This window comes from Mycteria americana, chromosome 1 (assembly GCF_035582795.1).
Source record: "Mycteria americana isolate JAX WOST 10 ecotype Jacksonville Zoo and Gardens chromosome 1, USCA_MyAme_1.0, whole genome shotgun sequence".
NCBI classification, from domain to species: domain Eukaryota; kingdom Metazoa; phylum Chordata; class Aves; order Ciconiiformes; family Ciconiidae; genus Mycteria; species Mycteria americana.
In genome coordinates, this window is record NC_134365.1 from 46,945,537 (window position 1) to 46,962,437 (window position 16,901).

Consider the following 16,901-nt stretch of genomic DNA (forward strand, 5'->3'; position numbering starts at 1 on the left):
GTGGTCCTCCTTAAAAACAGTCTTAGGAATCCAAATAAGTCTTAAGTGCTTTTTGTTTTACTTGAATACTTAAATTTTTTCATCTTGCCAAAGCAGGTTTTTTTGGAGGAGGAAAAGATTAATACAGCTGAACTTCTTTATTTTTATATCTCTTTTTCAACTGATGTGAAATGTGTAAAATTTAAACATGAAAAATTTAACTCATATAAAAAATCATATCTGATATCATATCTGATAATGTATCTGATCTATAGATATGATATCTGATGGTATCTGATAATATATCAAATAGTCCTTTTTTGATTGTCTTAGAAAGTTTTGATTCCTAATGCAAATGAACTGGTTTAGGCTGAGTTTTTTATTTGTTCCCTTAGTTTTAGGTGTTTAATTTCTAGTATTTTACCACTATACTCTGTGTGTCTCACAGGACTCTTCAAACACCTGTGTGCATCAAATTTATTCTTTTATCTGATGCTAGGAACCCTGAGGACAAATTGATCAAGGAAGGAAAGGCTCTCATCTCCTAAATGCAGTTTGCCTGTAAGACTGAACCAGCAAATCACTCAGTATGTCCTTAAATCCTCTTGAAGTAAATGAGACTGATTAAAAGTCCCATGTAAATCAGGGCCTCAGCCTCATAATACTAAGAGCTTTTGGGTTCTTACTTTATGAGAAAGCAGTGCTGGTGGAAACATGCCGCAGTAAGTAAGAGTGTTTGCTTTTCAATTTTCTCAGAACACTCTTGCCTACCCAAAAGCAAGATAGCTGCATGGGCATCAGTTCACCTACATGCTCTGGAATCAAATTCAGTTATCTAATTACCTTACATAGTTTGTGTTGTACAATAAAAACATTGCTCTTCAGTTTTGCAATGTTCTTAATTACTTTAAAAACCATAATGTTGCTGCAGATCAGCATTAACACCAAGTTCTCTACATCTTATCTTGAACATTACTGCAGTGCTGAGCCTTTCCTTTAACTTTTTGAACTGTCACGTAAAGCACAAATGAAATTTCCAAGGAAGTTCTACATTTATACCAAAATGACTGACAAGTAAGAAAAGGTACAGTTAAAGAAATAGCTGTACTGTCCCATTTTCTGTTATCGCTATATAAACAAGTACTAGAAGATGCCCCACAGAGTCTATATTTTAATAAATTGGGAGAACAGCACGTTTTAAATTCATGGAGTCTTTCTTTTTTACTACATATTTTAAATGCTATCTGCCGTTGAGTGGATTTTGGTTTGGCTTTAACAAAACAATGGCTTTAGGTGTAATCAATCAAACATGTTATAACGTTTTGTGATGGAACCGATATTTTACTAAACGTTGAAGTAACAGTCAGCCTGAATTTGCACCTGATGAGAAGCAATCATCAGTACAGTGGATGTCATCAAGACTTTTAAATGTTCTGCAGAAGCTTAACAGTTTACACATAATTTACTAAATGGGATTTAAAAAACTCAGAACAACCATTGTCCACAAAAGAAATCCATACATTCATGATAAAAGAGTTAAAACATTGCTTATTTTGATAACTCTGTAGCTCATTCAGATTAAAAATCAATTTACCTTTCCATCTGTACAGTGGGTAGATATACTAAGCATGTACAAACTTCCAGGTATTCTACAGAGGATTCAAAGAATACAAAGTTTCCTGAATCATTTGCTTGAGTAGAAATAACAGTACAACAACAAAGAAAGATTAATAGGTTTGCCACAAAATCCATTGATTAAAAATACTTGTTGCCATTTGAACAACAAGCAGTCATCCTGTTTGATATTCTAATCCCCATGAGTGTTACCCTGCGCAGAAGATCCCAACAAATGATTATTATGTCTTTTGGTTTTTTCTTCTTCCTTTTTTTTTTTCCTTCTTAACTAACGGTCTGTCCATGAGTATCTGTGTAACACTGTCTCGTGTCAGAGTCTGTAGCTGGTTCTCATTGACTGGGAATTCCTTTCCTGGAAGACCTTCCTCAAACTGATCTCTTTGTTGATGATGTTGATCTTGAGGAGCAGGTAGATACCCCAGCTAGCTACTTAATGAAGAGAGTGAGGACCAACAAATTCAAGTGGTTCTACCTTAAACCTGGGGATCCCTTTTGGAAAAAAAAACAAAACTAAAACCCAAACAAAACAACATTGTCTTACCCTAGCCATCTCTCCACCCCAACCCTAATCCCAGCCTGTCCTGGTTCCAGCTGGGACAGAGTTAATTTTCTTCCTAGTAGCTGGTATAGTGCTGTGTTTTGGATTTTAGTATGAGAATAATGTTGATAACACACTGATGTTTTAGTTGTTGCTAAGTAGTGCTTACACTGGTCAAGGACTGTTCAGCTTCCCATGCTCTACCAGGCGCATGAGAAACTGGCAGGGGGCACAGCCAAGATAGTTGAACCAAACTGGCCCAAGGGCTATTCCATACCATATGACACCATGCTCAGTATATAAAGTGGGGGGAGTTGGCCAGGGGGTAGCGATCGCTGCTTGGGGACTGGCTGGGCGTTGGTCAGCAGGTGGTGAGCGGTTATATCATTTGTTTTTCCCTGGGTTTTGTTCCTCTCCTGCTCTTTTGTTGTTTTCCTTCTCACGACAACTGATTATTATTATTGTTATTTTGTTCCAATTATTAAACTGTTCTTGTCTCAACCCATGAGTTTTCTTACTTCTGCTCTTCCGATTCTCTCCCCCATCCCACCGGGGCGGCGGGGAGGGTGAGTGACCAGCTGTGTGGTACTTAGTTGCTGACTGGGGCTAAACCACAACACAGCCTTTGCTCTCCATCCAGCAAGGCACCCACAGATGGCCAAAGAATCACAAAGAAACAGGAGGTGAATTGATACCCCTCTTTTGTCTTTTGCCTGCAGGCCCTTCATTTTCACCACGTCCTTTTTCCCAAAGTTTTTGCTCAGGGACTTCCTTTGGATGGATTCTGTGGGTCACCTCCTCCCTCTCCTGAATATATTAGCAGGCACCCCATCCAGCCATGACATAAAAAGCAAGTTGGAAATTGAAAACCAGATGAGTCGGGCTTTTATTTAGTGGTCCTGCAAAGGGAAGTTCCCCTATTTTTTGAGATGATTTAGACAGAGTCCAGACAACAAGGATAAGAAAGGCCTCTCCAAGCACCTCCTGTTCTTTTGTGGGGTAGATTCTTCTCCCTCAATGTCATCTAGGCTTAAGGTTAAGATTAGAGTCAGGGCTAGAGATAACATTATAGTCAGGGATAAGCCTGGGCCTTAAATTTTTGCTGTTCTTTAACCAAGGCCTGTGTATCCCATTCAACCATGGTGCTGAATAGCATGAACCCCTGCTGGTCTCAAAATTCAAATACTTTAAGAATTACAGAGTGAAAGTATATATCAGTTTAACTTGAGAGTCTTGTTTGATATATATTATTTCCTTTTCCACAAACAGGCTGAACCATGACCCTAGCCTCTTCTCACGTTTGGTGTAGAAGTACTTTTCCATCACTAATCCTCACACTCTCCTAACAAGTAAACCTTGTACAGTTTCTAATACATTACAAATATATAGTATTTTATCCCTAAGATGTGATATACTTTGATATTTCATTTCAATCCTGTCTGATGAAGAAAGATTAGGGAAAATGGGGTGAATGTAGTTAAAAGACAGAGAAATGCTGTTCAAAGGTTTCTTTAAAAAAATGTTCTATTCCATTACAAAATGAAATATTATCTTCAATATTACAAACTATCAATGGTTTAAGAAGTGCAAGATGTCTGTATGTATTTCATAAATATAAAATGAATAGGTGAAAAAATCATTAAACTTGGTCTCACAGTTATAATATTATTTATGTTTTACAACACGGTTAATTTTGTGTCTATGATATTTCTCCCTCCCTTTCTCACTCCTACTACAGTCTAATAAAAGGCTGTATTTCAAATATAAATGAGAATATAGTAGACCTTGTAATATGTAAGCATTCTGAGACCATATCAGCATTAATAGCAGAGAAAGTTCATATATTTGCATATTGTTCTTGCTAGTTAAATAATGTATTCTTTAGATTTACCTGTGCGTATTTTCACCATCAATGACAATAACACAAGCATGTAACTTAAAGAACAAGAATAAGAACAAACCAGAAGTAGCTTAAAGTTGCATGTATTAAACATAGAAATTCTTCTGACAGTAACAATTTTAGGAAAAGCAGAACACAGTAGCAGGCAAGTATTCATGACCAGATTTATCTGGAATAATGTATTCTTGAATAGATTCTTCTTCTCTCTCTTTTAATAACACTAGTTCAACCAAATATGAAATCAGAATCTAAGTGCATGTAGGTGAATCTAGGCTGGCTAGCAGTATCATTTTTAAGCATCTGCCTTTATATTAACTTAATAATAAATGTAAGTAGGACTAAGTAGGACCCTTAGGCTTCAAAATGCTCTGGGGTGGAATCAGCAAGAGTAAGCACACTCAGCAGTGCGCTGCACAGAGCAAGTCTGCTCAGAGAGCAACACTGGGCACAGGCATGGGCTGTGAATACAGACCCACCTGCAATCATTTATGCTGCAGGAAGGAACATTTGTCTCTTAGCATCTCCAACCTCAAATCTTCTTTTGAAGGCAGACACTTTCATTCTTTTAAAGGAACAGATGAACCAGAAGGAAGTCTCCCCTTCCAAGATTTTTTTTTTTCCTCTGTAAACACAAGAGACTGAATTATCCCAGCTTTGGGGAAAAAAATAGAAGCTTTTCTGAAATTTTTTTATTCTTTTTCCCTCATAAGAATAAAAGTAATCCCCTAAAACTGGGGTAATTCTCTGTAGGTGTCATGGATTAAACCTGAGGGAACAGGTACAATTTACTGGGCTGTAATTATAAAAATGATTCAGGTGCACAGCTAGGGACAGCTGTACTAGAAACAGTAAAATTTTAGATATTTGGTTAGCAAAAAAAAAAAAATGTTAGAAGGCCTTAGTCTTTTTTTCCTTAAAAAAAGAAAAAAAAGGGAAACTCCTATGTTGAAAAGGAATTTGTTTAGAAACCTTGTTACGAATGTCAAGACAGTTCTGCAGAAAATGATACGCTAGCTGTTAAACTGTTTAGAAGTTATCTCCGTTTTGGGGAAATGACAAAGACATTTTTGCTTGCTTGGGTTTCTTCTTTCTTCAGAATGCATAGTAGAAGACCTACCCCACTACATATTCACTAAGCCTGTTCATGGTTTAGGATGTACTTGGGTTTCTTTGGAGATTACTTTCACCAGAAATACTGTTGTCCGTGGCCCAGGGCTTTTGTAGTTATGATAAAGCCTAACCAAAATCCTGTTTTCTCTGCACACAGCATGTTTCAGAATAAATTAAAAAAAACCTTTGAGAATATCCATATGATCATTATGAAGAAGTGTAATAAGTGCTTTTAAAAAAGAGCTTTCTTCTCTTTGTGAAAGGCCTAGGACAATTTTCCATTTAAAAATAAATACAGTTTTAAATTAAATCATCATTTGTGGCGAGAGATAATGCTCTGTAGAATTTTCCTTAGACTTATGCCTGTTCCCAAAGTATAGCTAAGAGAAAACATTAACAGCTCATGCTCTGTCACACTATTTCCTAATTAACTCTGCAAACAACACTGAAATATGAGATAGAATTTTAAAACCAAAGAAAATATTAAAAATAATAAATTAAATTCATTTTTTTAAAATTTTTTTTTTAATATTCCACTCACAAATCTCATTCTTGTTTGAATTTTGCTTCTATTTTCTCACTTGAAGCCTTGAAATAATTTCACATTTGATTTCATGTTGTTAGAAATTTAGCATAATAGAATGCATGTTTACCACATTCTTTAAAGTATTTCAAATTATATTTTTCACTTGCAAGTGCATCTTTTCCCTTTGCCCTTACTTAATGATATTTATTAAAATAATTTCATAAATAACACAATCACAACATTAAATCTGATGAGAGTCATCCCAATAATGGAAGCATCTGTTTCAGTTACATTATCCAAATTATATAAACTAAGAGTATTTTAAAATAAAAATAAAAAGTCTAAACAGTACAATGCTGATGCAAAAGAATCATTCTCTAATATTTCTATTAACTTGTTCAAAAATATGATTCACCAAGAAATGAAAGAACTCATGAGCCCAGAATCTCAGACTGAATTTCACAAGTTCCCCCATAAACTGGTTCAAATCTGTCTAGAACTTAAAAGAAGACAAACTTTTGCGTATTGCCACCCAGGTCAGTTGTAACAGATAATTCTGTAGCAATCCTCTACCCTCATCAATCTTTTTTATTTTCCTTAGTTGTGTATCAACTGATGCTTGAGATTAGTTGGTGAATTAATCTGAATTATCTTGATACATGCTAGTACATGTTTCAGGATCATTCCTTGTCCCCCAAGATACATTTGAAATACTTATATAAGATTTGTTAGTGTAGATTGATATGTCATTCACAAATGCTCCTTTTTCTTAATTTGCACTTTTTTCTTAATTTAGTGTGATAAGATATATTTGAAAATATACATTAATAACTTAGTTACATATTTCTAGAGCAGCTATCACAGTATCAAAATACAAATCTGTTGAAAGGAATATTTCTTTGGCTTCAGATTTATAAAAGGAGTTACATGTAACTAGATTCAAGCTATCATTTAGTACGAAGTGTCTTTTGATTTCCTTCTGACAGCTTACAAGTGGCTGGAGTTCCTCACTGATCATGGCTGTGTCACTCTTCCTTTCTGTTTACACCACAATAAGAATCAAAACAGCTAGTAAAGACAGGTTTTACTCTAATTAATTATTAAAGTATGGATGATTGTTTGAAATCCAAGAGAACCTTGAAAGAATCAATAATAATTTCATAGGCTCCATGATTTAGCAAGTCAGAGAAGTGTTTTCTGTTAGTGTTTATGATCTGCTTTCTTGTAAGCGTCTCTATTTGTCTCTAAGAATTATGATATTCTTATTTTCAAGTGCTTGAAATTTGTATTGAAGAATTTGTCCATATAACACTTAAGAGGATGTGCCAATTCATTATAAAAGAGAAACGGAGAGTTTTTACAGTAAGAAATTGATGACCATGAGAGACAGAGTGGAAAAAATGAATTCAAATAGGTGTAGAAGGCTAAATGATTCACTTTTGGGTTAATGAGATCAACTTCTGCTACATCCTACAAGAAAATAAACACAGCAGACAATGTCAGGCTGTGTACTCAGTGCCTGAAGCTGCTGGTTCATGGTGCTCATAAAGATGTCCCCTATAAATTCAAAGAGGCCACAGAGCTATTTAGGGTAGCTATTTTGGGCATAAGAACCATGTTTACACAAGAATACTTGTTGACACAAGATTTAAACAGGTTATGAGTAAACTTACTTTACACACTAGAAAGCTTTTAATTACCAAGAGAGGTGAGATTCTAAAACAGCCTCTCAGTAAATGGAAAAGAGTCCACAAAAGTTTTAAAGGTTTAATATGGTATTTGATGAGCTTATGAAGGTCTTGTGTACTACAACTGATTGTCTAGCAGGAGTTGGAATGGGTAAGGCAGGAGTGTCCCTTCCTGTTCTGTGATCACCTAAACAGTTCTTGCCTTTTACACAAGTAGAGTTGTGGATATTTGTGTCTCATAAAATAATCCAAACAAATGTATTTGAAAATTTAAGAACTTACTATAGGACCGGACCTTTCTGAAAGTCCCATTAGCAGCTCCAAAAAAACTTTTCTTGTCAGCAGCAGATAAGTAATGTTGTTAGAAAGTTTGGAAATGACACTGAATTAAGTGTGCCTGTTCTTGTGTGAACTGGGTATATTTACAGTCCCTGTCACCTGTATTAATTTGATGATCTCTTTTTTCTATAGGCTGCTAACTCAGAGAATGAATGAATCTGTATACCATCTACTAGACTTAGTAACACATATGAAGTGCAATTATGTGCACCTTTTTCTTTCTGTAGCTCCTACTAGTTAGAAAATTCTGCAAAAAGGCTCAAATCCTGATTGCTGTTGAGTAACTTTTTATTCAGTAACCCACATCCTTTTTTAAGATGTCTGAGCCATCTGTAACTGCTGTGTGCCTGAGGAATTCATCAGACTACTAACACTAAGGAAAGTTTCTCCACGGTACTTGATGATAACATCCCAGTTCTGAATAAAATTAATCCTTCCATGAATGAATCCAGGTTTCTTCATTTTAGGAGACTAATGCTTTCAAAGCATGAAAATCTGGACTGAAGGGAGAGGAGGGCCTCCATGTAATGGTGACTAAAATTTAGTCTCGTGAGGTGAAGATGCAACAGCACTGCAATAGTTTCCAAGAATGTAGTAAAAATAAATAATACAGAAACCTGCATTTAAACCACAATATTCATATACTTGGCTTCCTGAGGAGGTGCACTATAGCGAGCACAGACATGTGTCAATATGCATATAATCAGAGTTGTAGGACAAGCTATACTTGATCATAACAGCCTCTGGGAGGTGTCATGAACAATTTCAAAAGAAAAAACAAATAAAAGCCACCATGTGTGGTCTGAAGAATAAGTAGCAAGTCCTGATGTACATTCAGACTGTAGAATAAATTATTTTCCAGTACAGAGGTAGGTATGTAACTAGGTCTTTCCATTAAAAGACCTGCAGGTTGGTGGCAAGAATTTGGCAAGAATCAAATCACAGGTCTCTTTAGTTTCTGGGATATGGCATCTTGTCTTCAAAACAAGGAAAATTTTCATAGATTTTATAAATTTAACAATTAAAATGTATTTTTATGTAAAACAGTTTTGCTGTGAATACTTGCATAAGGTGATGCTCTACGATGCTGCAAGAAAGAAGAAAAGATCCTTCGAGCTTCTTTCAACATGGGCTAAACACACTGGTTAAATAAAATCTTCAACTCCTTGCCCCATCAGGTGATGGCCAGTCTTATAACATCCTGTAAATGCAGCTCCTGTTGCTAAGGGTAGGATGGGGCAGTTTCAGAAATATCCAAACTGCGCACAGGGAAGACACAAAGGTCTGGAAAACTCTCCTCTTAATTTTCTTGATGATGGTAGGAAGAAAATTTCTGCAAGAGGGACAAATTTTCTTGAGTCCCTCAGACTGTTCTTCTCTAGGGGGGCTGCTGGCTTTCCAGGTACTACTGCTCTGATCCAAGTTGTCAGGTAATGAGGTGGAGAGCTGCACTCCCTCTCTTAGGGTCAGCCACATGGAGCCTTAGGATGTAAGCCACTGGCACTGGTTCTTCTCTTGCAACACTTGGATTGGCTTTGTGAAGAAAAATCTGCATCTTGCTACAAGCAATGCTGGAAGAGTCGCAAGCTCTGTACTTTATATCATCAGGCTAATGAGCTAGTACTAACATCATCGTGATGTATAATAACAGAACTTTTCTGAGTTTGCCAAAACTACCTCTGAAATGGTGATTATACGTACAGCTGTGCTTACCTACTTTTTAGTGGGGGAATGAACATAGTGGAAAGCTAATGAAGAAGCCTGACAGAGATCATAATCTTTCTTTTTAGTACGATGATTTAGCAATCATTAACGACATGAAATTTAACAAGTCCAAATGCTGGATTCTGCACCTAGGACAGAGTAATGCTGCGCACAAGTACACTGGGAGAGGAGTGGCTGGAGAGCAGCCCTGCAGAAAGGGATCTGGGGGTGCTGGTCGCCAGCAGGCTCCATACGAGTCAGCAGTGTGCCCTGGCAGCCAGGAGGGCAAACCGCATCCTGGGGTGCATCAAATACAGCATAACCAGCAGCTCAAAAGAGGTGATTTTCCCGCTGTATTTAGTGTTGGTGCAGCCTCACCTTAAGTACTGTGTGCAGTTCTGGGCTCCACAATTTAAGAAGGATGTGAAGGTCCTTGAATGTGTCCAGAGGAGGGCAACAAAGCTGGTGAAAGGGCTGGAAGGAATGTCCTCTGAGGAGTGGCTAAGGACTTCGGGCTTGTCTAGTTTGGAGAAAAGGAGGCTGAGGGGCGACCTCATTGCTCTCTACAGCTTCCTGAGGAGGGGAAGTAGAGAGGGAGGTGCTGATCTCTTCTCCCTGGTATCCAGTGACAGGACATGTGGGAACGGTTCAAAGCTGAGCCAGGGGAGGTTTAGACTGGACATTAGGAAGCATTTATTTACCAAGAGGGTGGTCAAACACTGGAACAGGCTTCCTGGAGAAGTGGTCGATGCCCCATGCCTGGCAGACTTTAAGAGGCATTTGGACAACGCCCTTAATAATACACTTTAACTTTTGGTCATCCCTGAATTGGTCAGGCAGCTGGACTAGATGATCATTGTAGGTCCCTTCCAACTGAAAATATTCAATTCTGTTCTGTTCTATTTGATTCGATTCCATTTCATTCAATTCAATTCAATTCAATTCGATTTGATTTGATTCGATTTGATTCTATTCTGGATTCGATTTGATTTGATTCGATTTGATTCTATTCTGGATTAGCTATCCAGTTAGTAATGTAGCCAAGGCAAGAAACATGTCCCATTTCCTCTTGACTAGGGTTTATTCCATGAATATTTTCAGTCTGGAGGAAAAAAAAAGATATATAATTCTGATGAAATATCGAAAGACCACTATGTAGGGAAAACTAGGTGTAACCAAAGTTTATGAAAAAGTTATTTTTTCTTCAGAGGAGCCATTGACTGTAACAGACAATGGAGGACAGTGTCTAGGGAGGTGATAATCATATGAATAGTAGAAGAGAGGATACAAAAAATGGAATAGGAAAAGTAAATAATTTAGAATTTTGCAATGGAAAAAAGTCATGTAGCAGCTTTAAAGGATTTCTAAACAGCTTAAAAGGCAGCAAAACAAGAAATAGCTGCTCTTATATTCCAAGGAAGATTTTTGACTTTTAAATGAAACATTACAATAGAATCTGAAAAATCTATTATATATTACATAACCTATTACATATCTATATTACATACACAAATCTATTACATACACATGGATTTCAAAAGACAAAGGTTATTGTCATTATAAGACTTAGTACAAAGGGTTTTGGAATGAATTGAAGAAAAAGAAAAAATTAAAAAGTCAAAAGCAAAAAGTAAAGCCAAGGATATGACATGTAATTAATTTGGTAAAAAAAGTAGAAGGTTATGTGGTAAACCATTAACATTATAAAACAATGTTTGGTTAGAAGAATGTTTTTACTCTAGATTAAAATCCTATCAGGCTCTCACTGTTGTAATCTGCCTGGATGGTATACATATTTTCATGATGGCCATGCCAAGGATGAGTGAATAAGGAAGTTTTTGTGATGGTTTTCATTAGTGAGAAGAGAACAAATCCCTACCCTTGAGATTAAGAACTTGTTCTTAATTGGTTCTTTTTTGCTTCTACATTCTTTATCAATAGGGAACTAAAAGGGAACTAAAACATGTGGTATAGCATGTTATTTTCATTTGCTGATCATTAACAATGGCTTCTAATGGAGAAGTAATAATCCTTTTTTAGTGCACAATTGACAGTATACATACATATTTGCTTATATTGTGTCTTAGTTATTATTAATTCACGCATTTTTCTTGAAGCATCATAAACTGGCTACACTTGAAGCTAGGGCACTGATCTAGACTTGTGTTTTGGGATTATAAGAACTCTGAATGAACTGTTTTATTGATATGCTTGGTATCAAACTAGATTAAGGGTAAAGAATTTACTTCCAGATGAGACAGATGAAATCTCAGAACATTTTTGGTATCCTCTACACTGCATAATATTTACTGGCAGTAGGATCACCTAGGTACACAACTTGTTAATTTTCCAGTGAAGGGTCTCCATCTACTGTGCTTTGCCACACAAGAGAGTAACTACCAAGGGAACAAAATGCCTTATTTGATTCACTTGACAGCCTGGATCACTAGTGAAATGTAATATGGTTCTAGGCATGTAGAAGATGATAGATGATAATGTAGATGCTTCTTCATGGCCTGAAGCTGTGGCTGAAATTTTTAGTTTTCATAAGGAAGATGAAATTGCAGACACTTTAGCAGTTCAAATAGAAAGCTCCAACTGTTTCATGTCATAAAATCACAGAATCACAGAATTATGTAGGTTGGAAGGGACTTCAGGAGGTCACCTTGTCCAACCTCCTGTTTGAAGCAGGTCCAATCAAATCAGGTTATTCAAGGCCTTGGCCAGCTGAGTTTATGTCTCAAAGGAGCGAGACTCCACAGCCTCTCTGGGCAACCTGTGCCAATGCCTGATGACTCTCACTGTAAAGTTTTTTTTTCCTCTTATCTAGTTAGAATTAGGTCTCCCTTGAGCACTCCCTTCTTCAGGCTAAACAAATACGGCTCTCAGACTCTCATGGTATGCTGTGTGCTTCAGCCCTCTCATTATGCTTCTCCTCTGCTGGACTCACTCCAGGAGGCCAATGTCTTTCCTCTACTTGGGAACTCAAAACAATATGGGCAGATATGGTCTCATAAGTGTTGAAGAGGGGAAGGATCATGTCCTTCAACGTGCTGACTGTATTCCTGCCCATGCAGCCCAAGAGGCCATTGGCCCTTTCTGCCACAAGAACACACTGCTGACTCATATCTACTTGTTTTCTACCTAGAATCACAGGTCTTTTTCTGCAAAGCTGCTTTCTGGATAGGTGGCCCCAAAGCTTCGCTGTTGCATAGGATTATTCGCTCCCAGGTTCAGGTCTTTACACTTGTCTTTATTGAATTTCATGTGGTTCCCACAGGACCATATCTCCAGCTTGTTGAGATCCATCTGCTTGCAAGGAGAAAACAAATTTGTCATGGGCATCTGAAACACCTAACTGGGGAGAGGCAGCTAAATTTCATAGAAGGGTGGAGAACAGAAAATCTGAAACATAAAAAAATAGTTTTCAGCTTCCTCTAGCAAGACTGCTTCCTCTTCAATAGTCGTCCCAAAAGGCTTTTATAATATAATCATTGACAACAGACAGAACATGAAACTCATAAAAGCCTCCCATGTAAGCAACTAGTAAACTGGAAAAACACGGTTTGATAGTAGATATTTTTTTCCTGAAAAAAATTTCATGTGAAAAAAAATTTTAACTTTCTGGGATTTTGGTTTTGTTGTTTACTGATTTTACTTGTACTGTTGTTCTCTTTCAGGACAAAAATAAACCCCCAAAATCCCAAAAATCCTCAAAGCCAGTAGCTCCCATATCCTAACCCTTTTATTTTCTGAGAAGAGATAACTATTTTCCATGCAGTACTCTTTGTTAAAATTAATAGTAGTTAGCATAACTGTACCAGGGAGAAGATGGTGCTCACTGATATTTAAAACCAAAACTAGATGCTTAGAACTAAAAGGACTCCCACTGCAGGAACAACTTTACAATCACAGTCTCCCTGCATCAAACTAGACCCTTTATCTTAATCTTAAAGAAGAATAGTGTTCTCCACAGCTGTTGTTTTTTAGTTTTGTGTTCAAAAGAAATGTTAACTTACACTATATCTTAGTGCATCTAAGAATGCAATCACCAGTGCACCTGAAAGTCACAAGTATTAGGAATTCATTACTGTATTGGCCTAGCACAGCACATTACCGTATTGGCCTAGTATCCAGCTTTCAGTGGGACCAATATCAAGTTAGTTTAAATTAAAAATCCATGTGAACAGTTGTGGATTACCCCAAAGTGAATCTGTCATTCCCTCTTCTATTGAAGAGGCTCAGAATTCATTTTAAAACCTGAAATTCTTATTAAGGTATTTTATTTTTTAAAGCATTTGTTATAGTATCTCTGTAGAGTAATATTTTTATAAATGTCCCCTGAAAAGTTTATTGAAAGTCTTTTTGCAAATTCTGAATAGATGGTCTTGAGCTATAGTGTCTATACCATTCCTTGTTTATATACCTTTATAATATAAGAATTGTAAAATTTTTATCTTTGTTCACTGGAGCAGATGATCTTCATTGTTCCTCAGATAAAGTTTCCACATTCACTCGTCCATCAGGGAATTGTCTGAAATGTTGGCAAAGGTTTCTCTTTAGGTACAAATGTCCTTGAGGTAGGTCAAGTGCATGCTCTGGAAACTCCTCAGTTTTAATTTGGTATATCTTTGCTAAGTGTATCAAAAAACCCAATGTTAATAAAAATTAGCATACAAACCTTTTAGTAATCCTCTCTGTGAGAGAGTATGTGTGTGTGCATGTGCATGAAATTTTAGGCAACTGTTGGTTGTCTTAAATGGTGCTGAACGGCAGTTAATAATATAGCTCATAAATCTGAGCCAGATTAACTTGCCATTCAGATTTATATAAACCTGAATATTTGTTACGTCATTTGCAATGAAAGATTACTTCCTGAAAGACAGTTTCCTGCAGTCTGAACATTCTCTAAGTGAGTCTTTTGCACTCAGTCAGCTTCTCATTAACATTTGGAACTGAAGTTAGGGATTTGTAAATTTGGGGGTTTTAAAAATGTGAAAATTATCAAGCAGCTGTATACTTAGAGGATAAACTCATTAAAGAAAAAAAATGGCAAAACAGTGTCAGAGAAATAAACTTTCAAGCTTTGATAGTTTTTGCTTATTTATTTCTAGTAAGGTGTGAAAGAGTTTTACACAAGGTCCTGTCTAAGATTTCTTAGGCATATGTAAAATAATGTTTTTACTAAGATGATAGAAATGCAACATATTTCCAGAAGAAATTTTTAATGGTACTTTAATAAGCAGGTCCTTATTTCTTAAGGCCTGAACAGCTGAACAGCTGAACAAAACCACTAAACAAATAACTGACAGAGACAGATGGTGAGAGAATTGGTCACATATGATAAGAAGCAGTTTTATAGCTTGTTACTGAGACTTTTTATTCTGTATTATTCTGTGTTTCTCTTGAGTTATTCTGTTCTCTTTGTTATTTAAACAATAACATAGCAAGAATCAGACAATGTGGGTAATGCATTTATCATAGATGGACATTATTATCTGGATAAAATGAGGATTCAGTCCTAATTCTGTTTATCCAAAGCCTATAATCTGAGTCAGAGTTTTTTGATCTATAGAAACAGAAGAAGAAGTGCAGTTGGTCAGACCAAAGGTCATTATTATTTAGTACCCTGCCTCCATGACTGATTAGTAACACAAGTTCACAGAAGATGCTGAGTATGGGATGTTCAAAGAATCATCCGTCCCTTCATGTTTCTCAGCTGCTAAGAATAAGAGGTTCAGGGATATCTTCATCTAGCGATTGTGCATAGACCATAGATTTTAATAGCCTCCATGAATTTATCTAATCACTTTTAAATCCCTTATTCTTCTGCCTTTCCCTGTATCCTATGGTAATGAATTAAATAGTTATATAATTCATAAAAAAGTACTCAGCTTCGGTTTCTGGGATTTTGTAGGTTTTGTTGGAATTTGGTGTCTGTTAAAATTATACTGGAGACAGTTCACATGAGAAATTGTGATTACAATTTTTTTAACCGTATTGTATTTACTGAGGGCTGGTGGGTTCCCGTGCCTCTAACGCGGTTCTCGCCTCTGTCCCACCTCTCTGTGCAGTGTCACCAATGGTGGCAAAACCACCTTGACCAACAGAATCATCAAGGCGCTCCCCAACTGCTGTGTGGTCCATCAGGATGACTTCATCAAGACCACTGATAGACCTATTCGACATACGCTACTACTTGGCAGTTCCGTACAATGAATGCAAAAGGAGGAGAAGTACACGTAACCACACTGTTCCTGACCCACCGGGTCTCTTTGACAGACACGTCTGGCCCATGTACTTAAAACACCGGAAAGAAATGGAGGACAGCGGTGTTGATGTTGTTATATGCCTTATGCATTATATGCATAATGTCTTGCATAGACTTCTCAGTGTTTTCCAAGGCTTTTGAAGGATCTTAGCTTATTCAGTTTCTCTTCATATCAGCGACATTTCATGTTTTGAGTCATCTGTGTTGTCCTATGTATTTTCAGTTCCCTCTGCAATATCCGTTTGGAAGAGATAATCCCAGTGAATTGTTCACTGTGTATGGAATTGTGTTTTCATATATATCAGTTGCTCAACTGAATGTCACTGGCATACGTAGGGTTGACTTTCCTCTGCAGTATCTCCATCTGCAGATAAACAAATTAAAAACTAAACTAGAAATATTTTGAAGTACAACATGTTAAAAAATAGGGGTAACAATAATCAAAACCTTCTAACATGGGTAACTTTTCTATGCAAGGTATTTAACAAAAATATTTAATAATACAACAGAAGCCAATGCACTGGACATTTACAACATGCTTATATTGATGAAAGAGATTCACTTCCAAAAGGAAGCAATGTAGACTGTATAAATTCCAGGAATGTTACATACATGGTTGTGATTTTATAAAATGACTTATCAGAGGTGTGGCTGTGACATGTCAGTCGGGCTTAATTTATGAGATTGTTCAGGAATGGTAAATGTAGAACTAGCCAGAGACAATTCCATAGTGAGTATTCCTTGTTCCATTCACAAACTTGCGTGCCAAAAGACAGTAAGAAATGATCAAACTGTTGGTGAATATTTGCCATAATATGCAGTTTCCTCATACATGGCTCAAATACCAGATCTCCTCTTGGCTCCTTATTGAAGTGTGAATATGTCAGTTCTGATGAACAGTCATTTTCATACGATCTTTTTGGTTGCTTCATGCTGAAGTGAGATGCGTGACTGAACATTTGCAAGTGTTGGCATCAGGAATATGAAAGTCTCCCTGTGCAGTAGACTAAGATACATGAAACGTGGATGACATCATTCTTGAACTGCCATCCAATTTCCAGATAAATCTTGTGGAACGTATCCAGGAATTGAGTGCCTATGATCAGCTAAATATACTTGCTTGCCAGTATTTTCTTTCTCACTATAAAACTGGTAGAGAATCAGGAAGTCTTAATGTGGGTTTCAGGTCAGGTGAAGAGGAATAAATAGAC

At 36.7% G+C, this 16,901-nt stretch overlaps 1 pseudogene; it reads left to right on the forward strand.

The window, feature by feature from the left end:
- The first annotated feature begins 693 nt into the window (after nt 1–693).
- Nucleotides 694–15,831, forward strand: LOC142411356 (nicotinamide riboside kinase 2 pseudogene; annotated as a pseudogene).
- Nucleotides 15,832–16,901: the final 1,070 nt, after the last annotated feature.